Raw genomic sequence first — 12,247 nt, 5'->3', positions numbered from 1 at the left:
TCTTTGGCGCTTTACGGATTAGCGGGAGTCGCTCGTTCTGCATGCTGTCTTCTGCATCTTCTTCGTCCCTTATTTATACGTAAGCTCCTTTCCAACGCTTTCACTTCATACGTTCATTTCGGAGGAGATACAGGATGGCCGCGCCGCTGAGAATCCTCTTGGAAGGTGTGGAGACGGAAATTTTTGAGGCAGTCGACGACACCGGTGCACCCATTGTACACGGAAACCAGCGCCTTTACGTGACAGCAGGACCGTACGTATAGCTTTCTCGCTATGTGTATATGCAATATTTGATCATGCAGTACATAGTGCGCAACATATATATGCCTGCCTTTGGTTGCAGACAACGTGCAGGTTTGGCTCAATGCTCCGGCAGCCCCCGTCCCATCTACCACCGAGCCTGGGGAGTTGTGGCCTCGGGCCAAAGTTCTGTTCCTGGTTGAAGAATATACAAAATTCAAATCAGACCCTTCTAAACGCCTAAAAACTAAAAGACAACTCTGAGAAAATTTGGCAGATTTGATGAATTCAAAATTCGGATGCCATTTGACCCATTCGCAAATTGAGAACAAGTGGCGGGGTCTGGAGAGAAAATATAAAACGGTGAGACACCATAACAGCCAATCAGGGGCGGACCAGCGAACATGCGACTTTGTAGAGTAAGTATATTATTTGTATACGTACATAGAACATGATTTCAGAAGAGTAAATTAATTTCTACAGAATGGAAAACTTGTTATGTTTTCCTGATTATATGCATACGTGACTTTTGCCTCTGAAGCAGTTTAGTCATTGCACAAACCTGTTAAGAATGTTGCGGCATTTTTTACTCTTTGGTCCAGGTAGATTGTGCGACAGAATAATTAACTGTACTGATTTTGGACATCTTTTAATTGTGTAAATGATGTAATTCCTGTTGTACTTTTAGGGTGTTATAGATTTCACAGCAACATTTGGGTGGTTAAATTGACTGTCTTTTTGTCAACTGCATATGGCTACTGAAAGGCATAAATCCGGACTTTGTGCTCATGCCAACAGCTCTGCTGCTGGGCAACTATAGGGCATTATGCATGCCGTGGTTATAGGCTAGCTGTACATGTGTCTTGTCTCGCTGAATAGATATATGTCAAGCTTCATGCATGAAATAGTGTGTTTGCGAAGAGCTGTACACATATTAAGTGATGTAATATATATGTGTCAAATTGATCCTATATTTTTTTTTTGTTCTCAGGGAGCTCGCTTAAATCTTTGAGAAAGCGCACAGCATCAACCCACCCTACTTGCTGGGGCCAGGACTCGTCCAGAGCATCCAAGAGTTAGTCATTTTTTTCTGCACACGAGAAGTGCGACAGGGAACTTACTTGCATTGTAGCACAGGCTTTGCCGAAATAACTAGTATATTGGGCTTGCCTCTCAGCCATATAGTGGACCCTTTATGAAACCACTACAAAGCAAATGGCCTCAGATAGTGAGGAATGATTCTCCATAAAGATTTAAGGTTTAAGGGGTGCCATGCATGTGCTCCATTACATGCCTAAAGAACAAACACAGTTGCTTGGTTACTTTTGGAAAAGGCAGTGCATGCCATGCAAAGCATATTTGAAATCAAACACCATCAGGGGTTTCCCCAAGCATAAAATCAGGGGGATGTTGTTGAAGTAGGGGAGTAGTGGTAGTCATTTTTCAGTTTTTAATTGTGTCTTGATGTGGCACATAGGATAAAAAAGGACCATGACTGCAGCACTACACTCATGACAAAGAGTGACAACAATTGCTTCGCTTTAGACAAGGATACAAGTCATATTTATTAAGAGACAAAAGTAAGAAACAACGACTACATAAATGTGTCCAGAAACGGAGCAGTAGCTCGGACTACTATAAACCTAACAAAAAAATTATCTCTGTTCCACACCAGTCTCATATCGGAGACTTGTAAACCTCTGCAAAACATGCGTCTTTGCTCTGAACATAACAGACCGAGTCAATAATTAAACACACACACCAAGAAGTCTCATGTGCATGCTCAACTCTGTACGCACATGTGGAAGGTGTACATCAGAGCTTTGAAGTCAGCCGTGATAATTTCCATGACACTGACACATCTAGGTATCAACATTTATGGCTGCTACGCACAGTTGGTTGAATATGTATCAGCACCAGGTTGAATATGTACAAGGCTCTTCGCACACTCCGACTATTCACTCAATAACTATAAACCAATCAAGAAATATAAACCAAGACATGAGTATATCTGTGTGTTTCCTACTAATAAAATAACTGAACTGCCACAACTATATGGCGCAATATCAGCCACATTCCTCGCAGTTACATACGTGAGTTAGGTATGAAAAAAGTTCACTACCAATTAAGGAAGGGCCTTCAGAAAAACAAGGGGGTGTGTAGGGAATCCACTGAACCTAGCACAAAATATATGGTAGGCAGTAAACAGCTGGTTTAAGAGCACATGGAAGGCCACAGGCATTGAAAAATTTGACTTTGTCTACAAATGGGTGATTTTTCTTGATTAATGTGGCCAACATGTGAAATAGTGGCCCAATACATCAAGAACATTATGCACCACATATGTAAGGCTTCATGTTTTGAGCGATATTGTGCCATTGCTCTCAGTAATCTAGAATTACTGACACTAAAATGCTCTCACTTTTTGAAAATGGATCTTGACACATTTGAAAGGACATTAAATCCGTGTAATTTAGTTTGCACTTCTTGAAAAATTGTGTGTTCTAGCTTCCTTGTAAATGTAAATGTGGTATGAGTATTATAAGGTTCCTTCTATGGCTGTTTAGGGCGCAACAATAAACTCGACAGGTTAATTCCATGGGGTAGACCTTTTTGAACAAAAATACAAAACAATCTGCAGTGTTAATTTTTTTGGCTAACTGAAATTGAAAAGCCTTTGATAGCAATTTAATCCCTGTTTCCTGAATGGTTTGAAAGATGCTCCAAGCTGACTTTTGCTGTCAGCAGAATTATATGTACGAAATTAAATGACTAAATGAATGACAGTGCCCTTTGTGTAGGGATTACACATATGCACTACAAAGTCTCTGTTATTTAGTGCAAGGAATGCATAATGATGTCGCATTATTTTGCCACCAGCAGCCAGGCTGAACCTGCAGCCAGCCCCCAGCCTGGCCCCAGCAGGGTAACTGTCACAGCGAGCCCAATTCCTGGCAGCTCTCAACTGAGCACGAGCAGAGGCAGCACTACTGCTGGAGACTCGCAGCCCCCAAGCCCATCTACGCTGCCAAGCCCCCGGCAGCAGCAACCAGGCCGAGCCAGGAAGAGGCCCAGGGCACTCTCGTGCAGTGCTCGAGAGTGCCGTCACCCATCTTGAGGTGGCCGAAGCTAACAGACAGCAGCGGCACAGGGAGTGCACGGCTCTTGAAGAGAGGAAGGTTGCTACTGAAGAGAGGAGGACTGCAGCTCTTGAGCGGGTGGCTGCAGCACTGGAACGGCAGGCGCTTGTCTCACTCTATTCTCCGATACGTGCCCCAACTCTTTCCCCAATTCATTCCCCAATCCGTTCTCCGATTCACTCTCCAAGCCCTCCTTACTATAATGCTTAATTTTAATGTTTCGTCTTTTGTCTAGTGAGCGCTTACTTTTATAATTTTCATTCATAATTGCTGTTATATGTTTGTGTTCAGTTCTGTATATTTATGCTAAGTTGCTATGTATGTGTATGTCCATGTGTACACTTAGACAGATGCAGATTCATCTCATTCTTGGTTGCACTTCATATTGTGTACATAATTTAATAAATTTTACAAACCTCTAATAAGATCTGCGTGGTTCGTGTATGTACATTCTGATCACTTGTTTCTCTGTGTACTGATAATAAATTGGATGGCAACAAAATTTCCAGAGCATACTTGTCTAAATTTCTCTAGCACACACCATCCTTCCAGCAGTTTAGCTTGCATGCTTGTTGTTATTTACTATTCATGGAACGCAATGCTCATTTGAACATGTCAGCCATCTTATGGTGACTGAAGCTAACATACAGCAGTGGATGGCCATTGAAGAAAGATTGCTGCTGGCTAGAGGAGGAGTACAGCTGCAGCCCTTGAGCGAAGGACCTCCTCCTCACATTATTCTCCAAGCCTCCTAACTAATGCATAGTTTTTAATGTTTCTTTTATTCTGTCTAGTCAGCAGTTGACATTTTTTATAACTTTCTTTAATTAATTGTTTCTGTATGTTTCATTCTGTTCAGTTCCATATATTTCCACTAATTGGCTACATGTGCGTGTGCATACGCACACTTGTAAATTCGTCTCTTATCCTCTATTACATTTCAATATGTGTGTACTTTAAATTATCCTAGTGCTTCATCTTTCCATATATTCTACAACCATGCATACGTAATAAGATCTCGGTGTTTCATTGAATATACATTCAGATTACTTGTAGGCACAACTGTCTAAAATATCTCTATTGCATGCACTTATTCCTGCAGTTTATAGCCTTCACACTGCCTCTTGTCATTTACTGTTCAGGGGGCAGAATGCAGGCATATACGAAGAGAAAACTGAAAGGCTACTCTGTATGATTTACGCACGAAAACTTATTTCACGAACATCACACATGAGCATCATTTTGTGTACCAATATCCCTTGCTACATTAACCATTCTATGCAGGTGACAGGCAGTGGCATACTCCAAGAAGTAAGGAAAAAAGAAGGAATTAACCTACACTAATATGTGTCTTCCTGCAGGACCACACAGCTAGATTTGCCCATAGAACACAGAGCTTGAAACGTAGCAGCGTCAACAAGACTAACAACAGAGCGTTGCAATATAGCCGCCGCGGTGGCTGAGTGGTTATGGCGCTCGGCTGCTGGCCCGAAAGACGCGGGTTCGATCCCGGCCGCGGCGGTCGAATTTCGATGGAGGCGAAATTCTAGAGGCCCGTGTGCTGTGCGATGTCAGTGCACGTTAAAGAACCTCAGGTGGTCGAAATTTCCGGAGCCCTTCACTACAGCGTCTCTCATAGCCTGAGTCGCTTTGGGACGTTAAACCCCCATAAACCCAACCAAACCGTTGCAATATACACAAATTATATGAGAAACTTATACAGCTCACATTCAAACTCATACTATGGGTTAATGATATACTCCCTCATTAATTAAGGGCAGGCCACAGGTGTTAGTGGAGTATGGTCAATAATTAAGCAAAGTTTTTTGATTAAACTTCAGCACTCTTTATGTAATTTATTGCATGAAAAATTATGAGATTCAGCTAAAAATTCTGCTAGTGCACGGTTCGGGAACACCATTACCACAAAATAAAAAAGGCTGCTAATTCAACAACAAACCGTTCTGAGCAGGAGCTAGCAGATCCCACTTCAGAATCAGAAGTTCCCAGTAGGGACCAGAATTAAGATGAGCCCAGAACAAAATCAGCTGCCCTATTAGGACCATATATACACTAAAAAAAACCTATTCCTTCAGGGACAAATAAAACCACAGAAAACAGCAATTCCCATTCGCAAATCAACACCTGGGATATTATTGTGATGAGGTAAAACCATATTTTTTTATATAAAGTAAGAAAGGACGTTCACGTACAGCTATTTATTTAAAGCGCTGTTGCATTTAACAATGCACCATAATATTCTTCACCACATCATCTATCTGCAATGTACATAACAAATATTTCAATGTAAAAAAACTGAGAAATTGCATGCAAATACAAAAGTACACAAATGAAAAGGACCATAAAAACTCTTGGCAAAAAATTTAGGAAGATCGCTTCATTAAGAAAAGATAGAAAAGGCTGCAAGTCATCATACGTGCCAATTGCGTTGCTTCATTTATAGTCCCAACAGGCAACATATACATAACAATATTGTTGCTGAAAGCAAATAATTTAATTTTTCTGCTTTCAGCCTTAATTTTATCTTTAAATGTAATGGAGTGATGGAAGCTTGCTCACACTGCATAAACCTCAAGCAATGAAAAAATAAATGATGGCAGGTATACATGAGAGGCATATATACTTCACGATTGAAGGCTCTGAGACACGCTGTCGCGCAAAGTTCCTGCCGAAACAGCACTCTCTTCCTCGTCGTCGGCAGGCTCGGTTGGCGACACGTTGGTTCCGCTGTCCACCTCCTCCAAGATTTCCATTGCGTCGCCGCACCTCCTTGCCTTGTTGTGCAGCACGCAAGCTGCCAGCACGATGTGCACCGCCTGGCTTATACTGGCGACGTCGATGTAGAAGAGCCGCTGAAATCGCGCCTTCAGCAGGCCGAAGCTGCCCTCCACAACAACACGCTGCCGACTGTGCGCATTGTTGAATGCCGCCATCCAAGGCTGCCAGTTGGTCGTGGAGTGTCGGTACGGGGGCCGCAGCCACGGCAGCAACGGATACGCAGCGTCTCCCAAAAGGTATCCTCCTGCGCGAATTAATTCATTCACATATGTAAGAAATACAAATTAACAAATTAAAACCTCCTGCGTATATATGACCGACCGTAGCATATGTAGCAATTTGTAAACACGTAATTCCGAGCATCACTATATCTATACCTGTTGCTCACAGTTCAGCTTGGTTAAAACTCGCGGAAACGATCCGAGACGCTTAATCGATATCTTGCACATATGCGCGCGCGCCGCTTTCAGTTTTCTGAACTCTCTTCCGTGCATCATGCATCATTAAACACGCATTAACGATGTAACAATAAGAAGACCTTCGCATTTAGATTCCCCGTCTTTGAAGAGGAAGCTCTCGCGGAGAACTCTGGAGTCGTGCGCGCTGCCGAGGAAGCCGACGAAGACGTCTATGAAAACCATGTCAGCGTTGCAGACCCCCTGGAGGGTGATAGAATGAAATTTTTTTCGATTATAATAACTTTCCTCTGACTCCGAGGGTCGAGCAATGCGGACATGGCATCAATCGATCGCCCCGATGACGTCCGGTAGCACTCGTCCGCGACGGCCGAGCTGGCAGAAAGCCGTCTTGCTGCGCTGTCGCTCGTCGGGGTCCGGCCAGCTTATCTCTCTCTCTCTCTTATTGAGAACAAGAAATCTAATACCCGACATATTGCAGCGTGGACCGTAGACTCACGTCGAATTTGTCGGCAATCTGGTACATCGTGGTTTGAGTACCGATGTACGTCAGGGCGACGAGCATAGTCTTCTGGGCAGATATCTGGCGCCGTCCTCGACATCCCTCCGGGTAGAAGGCAGATGCCTCAAATTCGCCAGTGAGATCTGCGCACAAGCTTCTCGAAATTCGAAACAGTTTCCGGAATTCAAATTCGAAATATGTGGGCACGACTCCCTCCACATAGAGTGGGACCCTGTGACGGTCCTGCCTCTCTACATGCGCCGCCAGGAGAAGCACGACAGACGCGTCGTCGTCATCATCTTCGCTGTCAACGGGCTCACTCCGGTCAACAGCATCGGTGAGCGTGGCAAGAGCAGCCACCTCTTCTCTCGACTTGATGAAAGTGATCAGCAGACGACGCAACAGACGACGCGGACGCGAGAGCCGGCTGCTCGCGGCTTCCAGTGGCTGCCAGTTCAAGTGACCATGACGCGACATCCTGTCAGGGGCTAACTTGCTGGCAGCCAGCGGGCTGCCCGATCATGGAAAATCGAAGTGGCCCACTATGTCCGCGTCCAGGGTCTCATTGGGGAGGCCCTCGTATGCGGGTAGGGGGTCTGTATGCGACGTGTTCAGGGAGCGTTTTTGCGGTTCGGCGAGTAGCTCTGCGTCGGTACCCTGATATTTATTTATCTATTTTATTTACAAATAATGCTGTCTCGGACTGGGGAGGCGTAGTAGGAGTGGGTACATGCATTAGTAAAAACAAATAACATAGGTAGCATAGAAATAGATAACATAAAAGTATTAAACACAGATCAACAGGTCAAATTGTTAGGCAACTTAACACCGAACTCTTCAATTGGCAATGCGCGAAGTGAGCCGTCCAATCGATTCCAAATTTCAACAGTTAGCGGGAAAAAGAAAATTTAAAGCAGTCTATATGTGGTTTGAAAGGAACAATGTTTAATGGGTGGTTTCATCGGGTTGCACGTGCGCTCGAGGAGACAAATGAGAAGGGTGCCTGAATGCCAGATGACGTGTGAATGATCTTGTGCAGCATGATGATGCGGCCACGTGTGCGCTTATGTTCTAACGTTTGCAAAGATAAAGTGTGCATATGTGAAGAAGGTGAAAACTTGCGATCGTACCGGCCGAAGATGAATCGTATTGCTTCTTTTTGAACTGATTCCAAACGGTGAATGCCGCTCGCGTGATGGGGGGACCAAACAATTGAGGCGTACTCCAGGATCGGTCGAACTAGTGATTTGAAGCAGTTAATTTACATTCCTTCGTGGCATTTTTTAACATTCTTTTGAGATAGCCAAGATTGCGAAGTGCTTTAATTCCCAGAAATATTGTTAATATGAGCATTCCATTTTAAGTTATATGAAAAAATAACACCCAGGCATCTGAACTCGCTGACATAGGTCAAGTAGTTATCGTTATTACTGTAAGAGAAATGCAGCGGATTCTTTTTGTTACCGAAGGTCATTGCAACTGTTTTAGTGAAATTAATTTTCATTTGTCATGCGTTACTCCATTCACAGAACAATGAGAACACTTTGTTTAGTTCCTGATGATCATGGGCGTTAGCAACATTACGATAAAGCCCGCAGTCATCGGCGTATAGGAACAACTTCACCGCGGTGTCATTAATAACATTTGCTACATCATTAATGAAAATTATAAATAATATAGGCCCAAGCACCGCTCCTTGAGGTACACCTGAAGTTACAGTGACTTACAATGACTGTGCATGGTTGAAAGTGACGAACTGGGATATTAAGTATAATTAGTCGGTTGTCCAGTCGAGTAACTTATTATGGTAGACCATGTCAAATGCTTTGGAATAATCTATAAATATTGCATCTATTTGATCGCGGTTATTTAATGCGGAAGCTATGTCGTGAGTAAATTCAATGAGCTGGGTGACAGTGAAAAAACCAGATCGAAAACCGTGCTGACAATGTGACAGTAGATCATGATGTGTTGTGTTGGGTTTTATGGCACATAGGCAACTGAGGCCATCATGCGCCAAGAACAAGGTATAGGAAAAGTCTTTTGTTGAATATTGTAGAAATGTAAAACTCATCCCTGGTGTACAGGCCCTCAAACGTTAATACTACACGGTGAACACATAAATTGTAGAAATGGCTATTAGTAAGCGCTTTAAAGAGGGCTGGGTAACCTCAGTAACTTTTCTTGGCTGTGCAAGGATATGGAGGCTCCCAACCAATCAATATAAAAACCTCAGCCTTCTTCTCAGGCCTGAGAAAGTGGCTGAGGTGTACTAAACTTCAAACAGACCAGTGGGTAAAAAAATTTAGAGTCTCTTGAGAAATCTCGTTTCGTTAAGAAAGCTAAAAACATGTGATATATAAACAATTGCATCATCTCCTAAAACCTGTGAGGGATGAAAAGTAATGTATTCGTTATAAAACTGAGTAAACTACTTTTTCCTTAGTTTTTCCAGCTTCACACAAGAAATTAAAATGTGTGTTAACCGTAACTTCATGTCCACATTTTTCGCAGACAGGTTGATCTTGTTTTGTCAGTAGGAAATTGTGTGTGAGGAGCGTGTGTCCTATGCGAAGACTGCACATAATCACTTCCTTAAAACGTTCCTGGTATGTGCAGGATTTCCATTCACCTATAGCTGGTTTTACATTGTGTAATTTGTTGTTAACTTTGTTGTTCCACGCGGACTGCTATTTATCTCTTATTTTACGATGAGTTAAGTTAGTGCAATTTTTGGTCGTTATATTTACTTTCTTTACATGCTGATAACGAGCTTGAGTAGCGCAGAAGTCCGCTCTTTCGTTGCCTTTAATTCCGGTATGGCTTGGTATCCTGCAGAGTTTTTCGTTTGGTCCTTTAGCAGTGGCTATTACTATGTTGTGTATGAAATTACTAAGTATAGGAGTGACTGAAGTTTTAGGGTGAAGGGCTGTAAGCACGCTTAGCGAGTCTGTATATATTTTACTGTTTGCAAGGTTCTCGTTCACTATTTTTTGTACGGCTCCAGAAATCGCGTAACATTCGGCAGTGAAAATGGAGGCACACTGTGGAAGCCTTACTATTTCAATCCAATTGCCTTGTACCACTGCGCTTCCTACGTAGGCATCTGTTTTTGAACGATCTGTATAAAATGCTCTGAAAGTACTGTACCTTTCCTTCAGTGCTAGAAATTCTTGTGTGATATGTTGTTGTGGAGCTTGTTTCTCCGGGATGCGTCTAAGAGAAAAATCGCAGAATGCAGGGAAATTGCGCCAGGGAGGTAGTGCATCTCGTCTTTGAGCAATACCAGGTAATGTGTTCAGGACGCCAAGATTCTGGCACATCTCTTCAAATCGCAAGAGCAATGGCCTGTTAGATTGAGGTTTAATGTTAAAGAGCGTTTGAGATGGACACTTAGTAGCTATATGGTAACATAAATGTTTTTGTAGGGAACGAATTTTTCGAATGCACGAGCAGGTAAGCATGGTTCTTCTGTCTATAAGTGATGGTTCATTAGTTTCTACATATAGGCTGTTTATGGGTGATGTCCGGTATGCACCAATAGAAAGACGTAAACCTAAATTATGCTCTGGATCCAGTCGTTTAAGATCCGATGCTCTCGCTGACCCATATATTATATATCCGTAGTCTAAGGTAGAGCGTACCACGGCGCGATAAATTTGCAAAAGACATGTCCTGTCAGTACCCCAACGTTTGCGTGACAGTACCTTGAGTATATTTAAGGATCTGGAGGCTTTCTTTTCCAGTGCGTTTATATGGGGCAGGAAAGTGAGTTTTTTATCAAAGGTTATCCCTAGAAATTTGTGCTCATTTTTGACAGGTATCTGTGTTCCGTTCAGGTGTACGAATGGGTCGAATTGTATGCCGCGTTTCAGCGAGAAAAGGATGGCTACTGTTTTCTGTGTGGAAAACTGGAAACGGTTCTGATTTGCCCACGTCACTAGTTTATTCATTGTCAACTGTATTTCTCTCTCGCATGTTGCCATCAATGTTCGAGGATGTGCAGGCTATTTGAACATCATCAACGTATACTGAATACAGGATGAACTTTGGGATTGTTTTACTTATGGAATTCGTTTTTATAATAACCAATGTCGCGCTTAAAATAAATTCCTGAGGAACTCCGTCCTCTTGAACAAAGCTCCTGGACAGGGTTGATCCCAGGCGTACATAAAATGAGCGGTCGGAAAGGAAGTCAGTGAAGCAGTTTAACATCCTACCGCGGATACCTAGGTCGTCTAGGTCGCGGAGGATCCCAAACCTCCAGGCTGTATTATACGCGTTCTCCTTATCGAAGGAAACGGCAAGACAGTGCTGTTTGTGTATAAAAGCTTGTCTTGTTGGTGTTTTCGAGGCGAAATAAATGACGAATGCCTCGCCGATTTTCGTCAAAAACTTGCCGGAGGCGCGATGTGGACTCTTCTGCGGTCATGGACGACGAAGGCATTTACTTCAACAGTGTCGAAGAATTGAGCAGTAAGTCAACATTTGTGCATTCTGTAGTGGACTTGACTCAGCTGTAGAGCGCGGTGCCGTAACAGGCGCTTTTCCTTTGTACACAAATGATTGGCCGTTTGCTCGGTGCACAGCAGCCGAATTTATGGCAAAGTGTTGGTCGTGAGGGCTTGTTTTGCGCCAGTATGTTTCAGAGCGACAGGTTGCTTTGCTGACTGGCCGTAACTGCTGTGCCGTTGTCATACGGTCGAGAAGCTTTGAAATCGTGCATCGAGAACAATTGTGTGTCGTGTGCGGCGTTTTCAACGGCAGTTCAGTTGAACTGAACGGCAGTTGGCGGTGTTGCACGGTAGTGCTAACTGCCGTTGAAATCTCAACGGCAGTTGAGTTCGACTGAGATCGGGGATCCGAGTTGAACGGCCAACTGACAAGATGGCGACCAACGGGCCGAAAAACTTGCCCCTTAATAGATTGTTTGGCTCAGTGTGCAGCGGCATATGCAAAGCATGAAACTAAAGAAACAAGGCAAATAAAACTCGAGATGCATTAAACAAACGTATAAAAATAAAACTAAACAACAAAGAGGTTTACTTAGTCATTAAAATTTCGGTCGCGTGATCACGTGACTGCCCGACTGCCGCGTGAAGCGTGAACCGTGTGAACGGCGCAGTAGCAGCGGTAGCAGCACGTGGGCA

The 12,247-nt window shown here is 43.4% G+C and overlaps 1 long non-coding RNA gene across 1 annotated transcript; it reads left to right on the top strand.

The window, feature by feature from the left end:
• The first annotated feature begins 366 nt into the window (after positions 1 to 366).
• On the top strand, positions 367 to 3,633 carry LOC144107016 (uncharacterized). The gene is made up of 3 exons (XR_013309184.1): positions 367 to 659; positions 1,232 to 1,315; positions 3,124 to 3,633. It is a non-coding gene; the product is annotated as an uncharacterized LOC144107016 (long non-coding RNA).
• Positions 3,634 to 12,247: the final 8,614 nt, after the last annotated feature.

Source organism: Amblyomma americanum, chromosome 1 (genome assembly GCF_052857255.1).
Source record: "Amblyomma americanum isolate KBUSLIRL-KWMA chromosome 1, ASM5285725v1, whole genome shotgun sequence".
Taxonomy (NCBI): domain Eukaryota; kingdom Metazoa; phylum Arthropoda; class Arachnida; order Ixodida; family Ixodidae; genus Amblyomma; species Amblyomma americanum.
This window is presented reverse-complemented; position numbering and strand designations above follow the sequence as displayed.